The sequence below is a fragment of the Lactuca sativa genome, chromosome 7 (genome assembly GCF_002870075.4).
Source record: "Lactuca sativa cultivar Salinas chromosome 7, Lsat_Salinas_v11, whole genome shotgun sequence".
Lineage (NCBI taxonomy): Eukaryota > Viridiplantae > Streptophyta > Magnoliopsida > Asterales > Asteraceae > Lactuca > Lactuca sativa.
The window spans coordinates 98,751,101-98,764,633 of NC_056629.2; positions in this window are offsets into that span (position 1 = coordinate 98,751,101).

Genomic DNA, 13,533 nt, shown 5'->3' on the forward strand with positions numbered 1-13,533 from the left:
CCATAAAAAAGGCACATCATGCTTTATATGTCGTTAATGGAGTGTGTGTGGTTAACCGACACACTAATAGGGACTATAAAGAGATATGACGGGCATCTTGAAAATTATCATCGTTTATGGAGTGTGTGTGGTTAACCAGAACATCAGTGAGAGATGATAAATGACATAAAGGTTGTCAAGCAGGTTTGCATAGTTATTCTCATCTCGTTTATGATCCTTGGCATCCCATTCATAAAAGTGAGAGCATAATCTGAGATTTAACATGCCATTAATAAGATTCAATGAATTTGAAAAGATCTAGGAGTTTCATAATATTGGAAGTGGTAAAAGCCTTACCTACCTATAATATATTCAAATTTGATTACGACATCCCTTTTCAAAGTTCGAATAAAAAAATATGTGTCCTAGCCTTAATTTAAATTTATGGGTTAATACTTATGGATTAAAATCAACTAACTTGAATTCTCTTCTTTTCTCCTAATTTTTGAAATTGTTTTCCTCTTCGTTCTGAAGATGATCTTCCACATTCTGATTAGGGTAAAAAAATTTCCTTCTTCAGGAAATGGTGGAACTGGACATCATGCTTCTTCATCTCTTCCACCTCCTCCTTCTGTGACTCTCCCAACATCACGTTTTCCCAAGTTAAAAGATATGAAACGACTTAATCCATATTGGCATGTAAACATCAAGATGGAAAATTTGTGTGTATGTATGTTCTGAAAAAAAAAATTGTACATGACAAGTTGGATAGATTAGGTGTCGTTTCCCAAAGGAGCAAGCCCTTGACTAGGTTCTTCTCTTTCTTCCAAATTCATATGATTAGTTCTTTGAGAACTTTTATATAAGAAATATCGACATAACCCTAATTGATCTGACCCAAATGTTGAAGCAGAAATGCTTAAGAACACATCTAAATCAAAAATGCTTATTGGGTCTAATTCCAAGGTTTCAATGGACATTTACAATGGTGGTCCAGAAAAGATTTTTCTTCCTAGTTGAACGGGGTTGTCCAAGATCAAACTATTTGATCATATGGAAAAGAGAAATGGCTAGTTATGGGATCGTTCCATGTGTTGACCCCCAAAGAGTCCAACTTGTTTTACTACCAATTGAAGGGACATTGGAAACAAAGTTGCCCAAAATTCCTGAAAAATCTTAGAGATAGTAAAGTCAAGTCATATGACTCTACTTTAGGTACATCTATTATCTAACTCCATTGTCTTATAGGTTCCTCTTCGTAAACTCTCAATACATGATGTGATGATCACATTTTGATAGTATTAAAGGAGGTAAGAGAAAAAGGGCCTAAGCAGCTGGATTAGGGTTTCCAAGTTGAAAACCCTAATAGCCCCAACTATATTAGGACTCCTAAGGCTCCTAAAAACATGGCTATCACTTCTAAGAGAACCCTACACATTAGAGGTACAACATTTGAGGCACTAGACTTTCAGAAGTAAATATCAAGGAGGTTTGTGATTGTTATTGTTACATAACAATCAAGGTAATGATTCTAACCCCAATCATATGTCAATTTCATATTTGTATGCTAGTTAATTAGGGTTCATTGCTTTGGTATTCAGTGTTGTATGTTTACTTAGAAAAACCTAGATCAAAGCAATTAGGGTTGCATGAACACCATAACATTGATGTTATGCTCATAACCTAATAGTGGTATCCGAGCCTAGGTCGTTTTTTTAGTGAATAGATGCAAAAGTGAACCACCAAAGATCTTGAAAATCAATTTTTTTCGGTTTCTATCTGGCAGACTCGCCGAGTCTCTGAATGGACTCTACGAGTAGGTCCTACTCGACGACTTCCAAAGTGGACTCGACGAGTCCAAGGATCTGGTGCCGGGAATTTCGATTTTCCAGGCAGATTTTGTTGAGGATAATTGCCAAAACTCATTTTTCTTGCCAAAATCTGATTTTTTTAAGTTTCGAATGGTTATCCTCATCAAAATTGATGGATTTGGTTAAATATGGATAATATAGGATTATTATAAGTCAAATATTTGACCTAGTAAGTTTGGAAAGTTTCAATTTACACCCTTTAGGTTTTATAGTTTAAATTTGAACTATACAAGTTTTAGTTTTTGAAATTTAAATAGTTAAACCCTAATGTTTTTAAAGGTTTCAAAACTTGTCCTCAAGTTTTGAAATTTAAAATTTAATTAAAAGGTATTAATTTTGAAACATTAAACTCTAAGACCCTAGTATTTTGAAAAGTTCAAACTACACCCTTGTGGTTTTATTAATTTAATTAAGTGTATAATTAAAAGAGAGTTAATAAATCCATAATGATACGATTTAAGGTTAACTAAATAAAAAGTATAATTTATTAAATTAAACCACCTAGCATTTTAAAAGTGTAAAATACACCCTTATACTATATAAAAGTAAAAGTCTAATATTATGTATGTATGAGTAAAGAGTCAGTCTTATTGTTAGTAGGCCTCATTCACGAAGTTGATCTATAAGGGGCGCTTACGGAAATTGCCTATAAAATGGCGATTGAATGGGTATCCACCCTTACTCACCACACTCTTGAATAGTGGAGGGTCGTTAGCCGAACGGGTAGGATAAGACACAACCTTCCGTTATAAGTATAATGAAATACGAAGTAACTAAACACTTTTATAAATTCCCAAATCTTAGTTACTTTAAGAAAAATGTGGAGTTGGTGCTAATCCATGAAATTACACATTACACCTTCTTGTTCGTTAGTGGAGCATGTGTGGTTAACCGGCACACTAATATGGGACCAATGAAGGATGACAATGGGTAGCTTGATGTTTATCATAAATCAGTGGAGCGTGTGTGGTTAACCGGCACATTGATTAGGTGATTTGTAACATCGAGAGTACCAAGATAATTTGTATGGTTATCCACACCTTGTTTGTGATCCTCGACATCCCAGTCACAAACTTGAAGGGCATCATCGAGATTAAACATGCCATTGAAAATTTCAATGAATCTCAAAAGATCTAGGAGTTTCAACTCATCTAAAACCTAATTTCTTCTTACATTTTTCATTGTGGAAATTGGTAAATCGTCATTTACCTACGTTCAAATATTCTATAATTTGGATTACGGCATCCCTCTTCCATATTGTAGGATATTGTGTTGGGTCCTAGCCTTGATATTTCATTTGGGTGTTATATCAAGGGTTCAAATCAACTAACTTGAATTTCTCCCGTTTTATAGATGTATAAATCTATCAACTATGGTCTTCCTGAATCCGTTGGAACAAGTTTTCCGCTTGAAGATGATGTTCCACGATTGGATTGTGGAAATGGAAATCATGCTTCACTACCTCCACCTCATCCAATAATTCTCCCTGACCCACATGTCCGAAGACTTGAAAAGTTCAAGGTCTCTCAATACCTATTGGCAAAAAGGTACAAAGATGGAAAGTCTGTGTATACATACGTCTTAGTGATGAAGTCACCCATTCACAGGTTGAGGATGTTGGGTGTCGATGTCTCAAAGATGTTGGCTGTTGACTGGGTTCTTCAATCACTTCCTGACTCATATAGTCAGTTCATTAGAAAGTACTATATGATGTACCACAACGTGACCCTCATTGATCGTACCTATTTGCTTATTGCTGCTGAATCGGCAATGATTTGGTAGACTGGTCAAGCAAATTTGTCTGATAAATCAATATCCCAACCTTCTATGGGCAATGGAAACATTGGAAGTCCAGAAAAGTTTTTTCTATTCAAGAGAAAGGCTGAGTCTGAGATAGTCCCGTGTACCATTCCAGAAGAATCCATATGTTTCTATTACTAAAAGATGGGGCATTGGTTACGAAGCTGCCCTGACTACCTGAGAGATCTAAGAGATGGGAGAGTCAAGATGTATGACTCTATTTCAGGTAAAATCCACTATCTAACTCTATTAAGTTTTCTATTTTAGATTCTTTATACATGATGTAATAAGATTGCATTTTGATGTGTTGTAGTATCAAAGAAAATAAAGGAAGCTTAAAGGAAGAAGTGAGCTGAGTCTGATCGCGAAGAATTGGATTTTGATCGCATCATTTGATGATTGGATTTTTGGAGCTGCTACCTTAGAGTTAAGATAGATTACTTAGGAATGTGTAATAGCATAGTTTTCATTTGAATTTGCATTGTAAGGATAGTTTTCCGCACCTTTTCATAAATAAAATAAATTTTGAGTTTTGTCTTATTTGTATCTCCTTGGAATGTCCTTTGTGAAAATTGATGCTTGTGTGTTTCTATTATAAGCAATATTAAGTGGATATGATTCTTATTTATGTTATTTATGGTAGTGTCGAAATTTTCTAAGTAACGAGAGATTCCTATCGCCCAAGTTTCAATTGGACAGAAGCTTGGAATCGTATTATTTGAGTCATGTGATATATGGAAATCTTGGTACTTAGAAAAATTAAGATTAATTCCTTGTTCACATAAGTATGTGAGTCAAGTGAAAGACTAAGGAGATCTGGTACGCAATGTTGTGCACTGGTCAAGTCCACCACAAATAACGATAAGATTATTCATCATGATTTACTAAAAGTCTAGTAAATGTGGTTATGCTTACAAGATTAAGTATAATTCTGAATAATTGAAAAGTTTCAATGAATAGCAAAATGAATAAGAAGAATCAATTAGGCAGAAAGATAAATGTTTCTCCAATTTGAAAAGATGGGAGAGTACTTTAGCATCATATTTTATGATCGTCTCATTGGTTATGAAACCATATTACAATTGATCCTCTAAGTAAATCTTAGTGCACTAATATGGCTAAGAAGAGGAATCGGGAATTGTTGAAGTGGTTAAATCAAAAGGATGAGTCATACTTCATTCCAAAATCGAGTCTTAGAGTCATACTCCAAGATTATGACTTGACTGACACATCTTAAGAAGTTTTAACACACTCATCAAATGTGGAGTAGAAAAATGTTTTTTTTCTTACTCTTGCACGTTTAAAATTGGTAAGTTGTGATGTCTTGTATAAGGTAAAGACCAACTAGGACTAGTTGTGTGAAGTGCTTATCTTAATAAGAAACCGCACTAACTCTTGAATATTTGTTTGACAAAAAAATGTTTCATGACAAGGGAATCATATATGTCAAGAGGTCAGTGGGAGTCGTAATGATCTTGAAAAGTTTTAAGATCAAATCAAGAATAAACCTAGTTATTCATCACTAGCACACAACTTGAGGTTTATAACCTATCTTTTTGACATATTTTTGTTTATGTGTCATTCCAGTAAAGTTGACTATGCATGTGAGTTCTAAGAGTTCTCAATTAATTGCATAAAGCAAATCAACTTGATTAATGAATGTTCATTGATCTGTAAAGGTGAATTGTTGAACTTGGAAGCAACGGTGCGACCCTTGATGGCAAGAAATTAAGAATGAACAAGTTCAATCCAAATGAGTTTGGATTTGTCACAAACATTTTCTTATGATTATGGTTATGCCAAATTCACATGGATAAGAACACATACACCATAAAATCTAAGTGTCATAAGGTTTCTCTCCACTTCATGAAAATTATTGTGAGGAAACGCTTTCACTACGAGCGATTTTAAGGAGATAGCAATTGTGATATTTGCATTCTAAAATTTGAAGATGATTATGGCATCCCTCTTCATAGTTCTAATAGTGAGATTTCGCAATTAGTTTAAACATTTAAGACTTATTGCTATAAGTACTAAACTGGTTTAGACACACATATGAGCTTTCTAAGGAAAGGTGTATGAGTTTGAGAAGCTTAGATAAAGGCTTATCAAAGCATGTCGTATTAGAAACATGAACTTTGGAAGTCAATAAATATTGATTTCTAGAAGCCCAGCTAATTTCTGAATATATGTCAAAGCTAGTGGGAGCATAAGTGTTATGTTGATAAGGATAAAATCATCATGTTAGTGGGAGCATGATTATTATGTGTTGCAAGTTAGCAATGTTAATTATAGAAAACAAAAAGTTTCAATTCACAAAGTTGCAGAGGTTGAAAAGTTGTTTTTCTATAATGAAAGGAGAGGGACTTATACTTCATTTCAAATATAAAACCCTAGATAGAGAAATTTTAATCAAATTTAATCAGAAGACATATATAAATGATATGTTGAGAAGATTCAACATATGGAAATTCTATATATGACAATATTATGGCAAGAGACTGGTAAAGTTTCATGTTTCCATTGTGTATTGTATCCCATACGCTTTGGGTATAGCATCGATTTCATATGCTGTAATAGTCATCAGTTCTAAATTTTCCAAATGCCTAGGGCATCAAGCGGGAAAAAGGACTAGAACCAGATTTGACTAAAAATAATTAAACGATTGTCAAGGACAATCTAAGGTTCGCCAAGGATTGGTCACTTGTAGTCAGTTGGAAGTATAGTATCGAATGGACCATAATGACATTATTATGATTAGATATGATTCTATTAGTAATGAGTTGTCGTATGGCAAATATGGAAATGTTTCCATATCGGGAGTTGGATATCGAGAATCTATGTCTAGATTAGAAACTTTTATGCAAGAAGGATGTTCAAAGGAATGTACTTTGAATGTGAGACTTCATAAAGTACTTTGTAATTTCATTGGCAAAGTCTTGGTGGCTTTAGTGGTGTGACATTACAAAAGGATTGTTGCATAAAATGTTAGAATCTAACATATTCTAATAGTGACAAAATTTGGTATTCTTACACTAATGATAAGGATTAGGAGTTGTGAAATGAGTATCGTTGAAAATATGTTCAATTGATCTATTTCACAAAGTAAGGACCATAGGTAAACATAGTGTGCATTCTTGTAGCATGGGACACCTATTGTTATAGTTCAAGTAATAAGTTGATTATCCGAAACATTATACAATGAATAATGTATAATCAATATGGTGACTAAGTAAAAGGTGTTTTATTTATACTCAAAAGTTTGGGGCCATATTGGGTTCGATTATTCTTATGTTTCACTTTGCATGTTTTGACTTCCTGAATAATAAGATTATTCAAACCGTCCACTGTCGATAAATACTTTAGAAGTAGGTATTGAAGCTAGACTGTCATGAATCCAACTTTAGATTGTCTGAAGCATTTTAGACATAGCAAAAGTTTGTTGCAGTGTTCATGAGTGCTTCTGAAATAAGATTTGAGTATTGGATTAAACCCACGCTCACCTGAATCACTTCATGGATTTTATCATGGGTGATTACTGAGACGATAATATCTTATATTTTTGAAACCGAGACATGTGAGTTGTAATTTACAATTCGGTTGAACATTGATAATATGTAAAGGCACCAGTAAGTTGGTGTTGTAAAACATATTGTTGTATGTGATTTGATGAGTAGGTACAAGCGAGCATTTGAGTAAAAGTTTATCCGTTCCTTTTACCCTAACACGGATACAAGTGATATATGTTGGGCCCTTGATGATTTAGTGATGATACATAAGCGCTTGGCCAAGCCTGGACTAAGTTGATGTGTTTAATTGTAATCTGTTGTTAGTCGTCATAAATCGTAAATTAGGAAAGAACACATGAACAGAGAGTATGATTAAAATCCATGTATAAGTTCATACAATATCTAAAATGGAGGAATATATGATCCCTTATCTAAAGGACGCGTTACTGATGAGATCAGAGTTGACAACGGCTTTTAAAAGCTACGATTGCTGATCAGGTTATGAAGTCATATGCAAAATAGTTATTAGACTTATCCAAGTGGGAGACTGTTGGATTAGGTGTCTAATCCCATAACTATTTTGGTATGTACTTGATCTGATTATGAGCATGGTCCTTTTGGGTTGCCTTCACCATAGCAACTGATAGGATGAACTAAGGAGAAAGAGGATTAATTATGATTTATTAATATATTATGTGAATAATATATTAAAATAGAAATCATATTGTTTAGTTAATATTGATCAAGAATTAATTTATAATTAATTTTGTGGTCAAAAGAGATTAATTAAATCAAGGGGAATGATACTGTAATTATAAGATAGTTACAGAGTTAGGCTTAAGATCCATAAGGAAGCAACAGACGAATTCTATATGAGAGTCCATATAGAAATCATCCAAAGTGGGCTTCCAGAAGGATCTTTGGGCTGCTTAGGGCCTAAGAAACTGGATTAGGGTTTCCAAGTTGAAAACCCTAATAGCCCTAACTATATAAGGATCCCAAAGGCTCCCAAAAAACGTGGCTATCACTTCTAAGTGAACCTAGACGTTTTTAGTGCCTCCTCCTCCCTCTCCTAAGTCATCTTGTTGCTAGTGGTGTTTGTGTCTCCATTAGAGGTGCAACATTTGAGGCACTAGGATTTCAGAAGTCAAGATCAAGGAGGCTTGTGATTGTTATTGCTACATAACAATCAAGCTAATGATTCTAACCATAATCATGTGTCAATTTCATATTTGTATGCTAGTCTATTGGGGGTTCATTGCTTATGTATTCAATGTTATATGTTTACCTAGAAAAACCTAGATCAAAGCAATTAGGGTTGCACGAGCACCATAAGATTGATGTTATGCTCGTAACCCAACACTTTGGTCAAATGGTTCAATGATAAGAATTTGGAGCTACTACTAAGGAGTTAGGATAAATTAATAAATCGCTATTACTCTTTGGAAATGTCTAAAACATAGTTTTCATGATATACGTTGAAAGAACATGTTCCAATTTATCGTTTAGTTTCAATAAAAGTGAAATTTTAATTTATCTGGTTGCCTCATTTTATATTTTTCAATGCAACGACATATATGAAAGTGTTTATTACATTTATGATATTTGCAATATTACATGTAGATTTGATTCTTCAGATATCGCTTGTGATATTGTCGTATTTGACCAAGTGAAAAAAAAATTCATCACAAGCTGAACAGATACTTAGTGTTGTACAATTCGCATTGTATAGTGTACAATAATCTTGTTCATTTGAAAATTATGACTAATTCATTGATCACATGTTTATGTGAGTCAAGTGAATGACTAATGGATCTAGTACGTATTGATATGGACTATTTGGTGGGTTTTGAGCATTCTAACACTTCCTAAGTGTACATGCAACCCTAATAAACCTTGGATCTATGTTTGTCTAAGATACATGCAAATAATTATTTTTCCAAGGCTTATATCCTAACTAGCATGGCATGGGGGAACTTGAATCAAATAAAGCTAGTAGAAACACTTACCTTGTAGTTGTAGTTGATTGCTTGGAGTTTTAGACCCTAGCACCAATAGTGTGGATGCCTCAAGTGGAAATCACAAATCACCACAAACTTGGAACTTTGAGAGAATAGTCACTACTATCTTGAAATCGGCCCTCACCTCAACAAGTGTCAACTAGTGTGATTTCAAGAACCAAAGCTTCCTTTATATAGTGTGATGGATTAGGGTTACATCTATGTAAACCCTAATACCCATGTCTCTTCATTTCCATGAGATCCATGGGTTAAAGCTCCATGGAGTATCCATGGACTTCTCCATGCAAGCCTAGCCCATTCCAAATAAGCATAAGCCCACACTATATAAATATAGAAGCCCATATTTAATTAGTAATATCTTTGATCACTAAATTAATCCTAGATTAATTATAGATCACTACTAATTAAATAATATGATCTTATATTAATATATTAGAACTTATAATATATTAATAAATCATAACCTGTACTATTCTCAAATATTATCCAATAATTGTTTGGGTGAAGTGCAACCCAAATGGACCATGCCGGGTCGGATCAAGTACATACCAAATATAGTTATGAACTTAGACACTATATCCAACAGTCTCCCACTTGGATAAGTCTAATAACTATAGTTGCAAGTATGACTTCAGGAACCGATCAGCAATCATAGCTCTTTAAACTCTGTTGAACCAGAACGCGCCATTTAGATAAGTGACCATATAATCCTCTGTTCTAGATATCAGCCGGACAAATACATGGAACATTGTCTTGCTTATTGTCCATCATTTGTTTCCCGATTTCCGATTTGTTTGACATAGAACTCAACTGAACACATCAATTTAGTTCTGACTGGGCCCGGTACATAGGTCAAAACAAAATCATCGAGGGGCCTAGATATCATCTTCTAATCCAAGAAGGAACAGATAAACTTCGACTCATATGTTTGTTCTACCACTCATTGAATTACACACAAAAGTACGTTTTATAACATCGAGTTACCAATGCGTTTTCGTACAATCAATGCATAACCAACTCATAAGTAACAAATCATATCTCTAGGTTTGAAGACTTATATGATATTACCGTCTCACGATCACTCGAGATAAAATTCCATGAAGTGATTCCAGTGAGCGTGGGTTGAGTCCAATGCTCAGAACTTATGAGCACTCATGATTGTTGTAGCCATGTCCAACACCTTAGACCTCTGCAACCAATCATGACAGTCTTGATTCATACCTACTTCCGACATATGACCGACTGTGGAGGTTTGAATAATATGATATACCAAACATATATATTCTGGAAGTCAAAACATGCAAAAGAAATATAGTAAACGATTGACAAGAGATAGCAACACTTTACTCATAAATAAAACACCTTTTATTCATCATCAAATGTCAATTACACTTTACAAATTTCATAATTTATCTAACTACTAAAACTTATATCATCCTTTAGCCCTATGCTCCGAGCATGCTGGAGATGCTTAACCCTACTCAGTCCCTTCGTGAGGGGATCTGCTAGGTTCTTATCTGATGATACCCTCTTCGCCACGAGAATCCTTCTTCTATTCGATGTCTGATAAAGTGATATTTTCTGTCAATGTGTCTGGATCTCCCATGATCTCTTGGTTCCTTGGCTAAGGCAACCGCACTATTGCTGTCACAGAAAATCTCCATTGGCTCTTTTATAGCTGGTACAACTCCAAGGTCTCCGATGAAGTTCTTTAGCCATATAGCCTCCTTTGCTGCTTCGCTTGCCGCTATATACTCTGATTCACAAGTGGAATCAGCCACTGTCTCCTGCTTGGAACTCTTACAAGTGATTGCTCCTCCGTTTAGGGTAAAGACCCAGCCTGACTGAGAGCAGAAATTATCCCTATCAGTCTGGAAGCTAGCATCACTATACCCTACAGCTCTCAAGTCATCACTCCCACCGAAGGTAAGGACCCAGTCCTTAGTCCTTCGCAGGCACTTGAGGATATTCTTTACCGCAGTCCAGTGTTCCTTGCCAGGGTTCCCCTGATACCTGCTAACCATGCTCAGAGCAAAGGCTACATCAGGTCGAGTACACGTCATAGCATACATGATCGATCCTACAGCCGAAGCATAAGGTAGTCGACTCATTTCTGCTATCTCAGCCTCAGTACTAGGGCTTTGTGTCTTACTCAATCTGGCATTACTCTGAATGGGTAACTCACCTTTCTTGGAGTTATGCATGTTGAATCTTTTCAACACTTTGTCCACATAGGTGCTTTGACTAAGTCCAATTAGTCTTTTACTCCTGTTTCTCAAAATCCTTATCCCTGGATATAGGCAGCTTCACCAAGGTCCTTCATAGCGAAACACTTCCCAAGCCAGGACTTTACTTCCTGCAAGGTTGGGATGTCATTTCCTATGAGTAGTATGTCATCCACATACATTACCAAAAAACTGACTATGCTCCCACTAGCCTTGATATAGACGCAAGATTCATCTTCACTCCTTGAAAAGCCAAATTCCTTGACCTTCTCATCAAAGGAAAGATTCCACCTGCGAGGTGCTTGCTTCAATCCATAAATGGATTTCTCAAGCTTACACACTCTATTAGGGTACTCGTTGCTGACAAAACCCTCTGGCTGACTCATGTAAACATCTTCAGCCAACTTTCCATTAAGGAAAGCGGTTTTGACATCCATTTGCCATATTTCATAGTCATGAAATGCAGCTATGGCCAACAGAACCCGAATAGACTTAACGTTGGCTACTGGAGAAAAGGTCTCATCATAGTCCACTCCAGGAATTTGAGAGAAGCCCTTTGCAACCAGTCTAGCCTTATAAGTGTGTACATTACCATCCATGTCGGTCTTCTTCTTGAAGACCCATTTGCACCCTACAGTCTTACGACCAGGTACATTCTCAACCAAGTTCGAAACTTGATTGTCATACATGGATTGTATCTCGCTGTCTATAGCCTCTTTCCATTAAGCAGCCTCAGGGCTTGCCATAGCTTCCGTGTAGCTGTTAGGTTCATCCAGACCTACTAGTGTCTCATCAATAATAAGTGTCTCACCTTCCGCAGTAATATGGAAGCCATAATAATGCTCAGGTGCATTCCTAACTCTCGTGGAACGTCTCAGAGGCACAGGTACATCAACTGGCTCAACAGGAGTTTCCTCCTCAGGTTGAGGGCTAGGGTTTGAAGTTCCTTCACCACTTGACTCTTGAATTTCTTCAAGATCAATTTGCCTCCCACTGTCTCTTTGGCTTACAAATTCTCTCTCTCGAAAGACTCCTCTTCTTACTACAAAGACCACATTATCACTAGGTCTGTAAAAGAGGTAACCAAAGGATTGCTGTGGGTAGCCGATGGAAATACACCTCTCGCTTCGAGGTTCGAGCTTATCATGAGTCTCGCGTCTCATGAAAGCCTCACAACCCCAAATCTTGATGTGGTCTAGCTTAGGTACTTTACCTGTCCACATCTCGTGAGGAGTTTTGGCAACTTTCTTTATAGGGACCAGATTAAGAATATGGGCGGCAGTCTCTAAGGCACACCCCTAGAATGAGATTGGTAGCGTAGCTCGACTCATCATGGAACGAACCATATCTAACAAGGTTCGATTACACCTCTCAGCCACACCATTCAACTGTGGTGTCCTGGGAGGTGTCAATTGTGAGACAATCCCACATTCCCTAAGATAGTCGAGGAACTCTGAACTAAGATACTCACCTCCTCGATCGGATCGAAGCATCTTAATGTTCCTGCCCAATTGATTCTCGACTTCCTGTTTAAATTCCTTAAACCTCTCGAAAGTCTCTGACTTATGCTTGATTAAGTAGACATATCCATATCTACTGTAATCATCAGTAAAAGTCAAATAATAACGATTAGCATCCCTTGTGGCATGTTTGAATGGTCCACACACATCCGTGTGTACAAGGTCCAACAAACCTTCACCCCTCTCACACGAGCCTGTGAAGGGTGACTTTGTCATTTTTCCGAGTAAGCATGATTCGCAACTATCATCTGACTTTAGGTCAAATGACTCCAAGACTCCATCCTTTTGGAGTTGGCCTATGCGTTTCTTGCTTATATGTCCAAGACGACAATGCCATAATGATGTTTTATCCAAGTTATTATTATGAATAGAATCAATACACAAAACATTATTTCCTAATTTATCTACAACAGATACAGCTTCATACACACCATCACAAGGTAATGCTTTAAAATAAAGAACATTATTAAAGAAAGCATCAATAGAACCAACTTCATTATTAAATGAAAAGGTAAACCCTTGTTTGTACAAAGCATGAAAGGAAATAATATTTCTTGCCATTCCTGGCAAATAACAACATTTATTCAAATCTAAATTAAACCCACTAC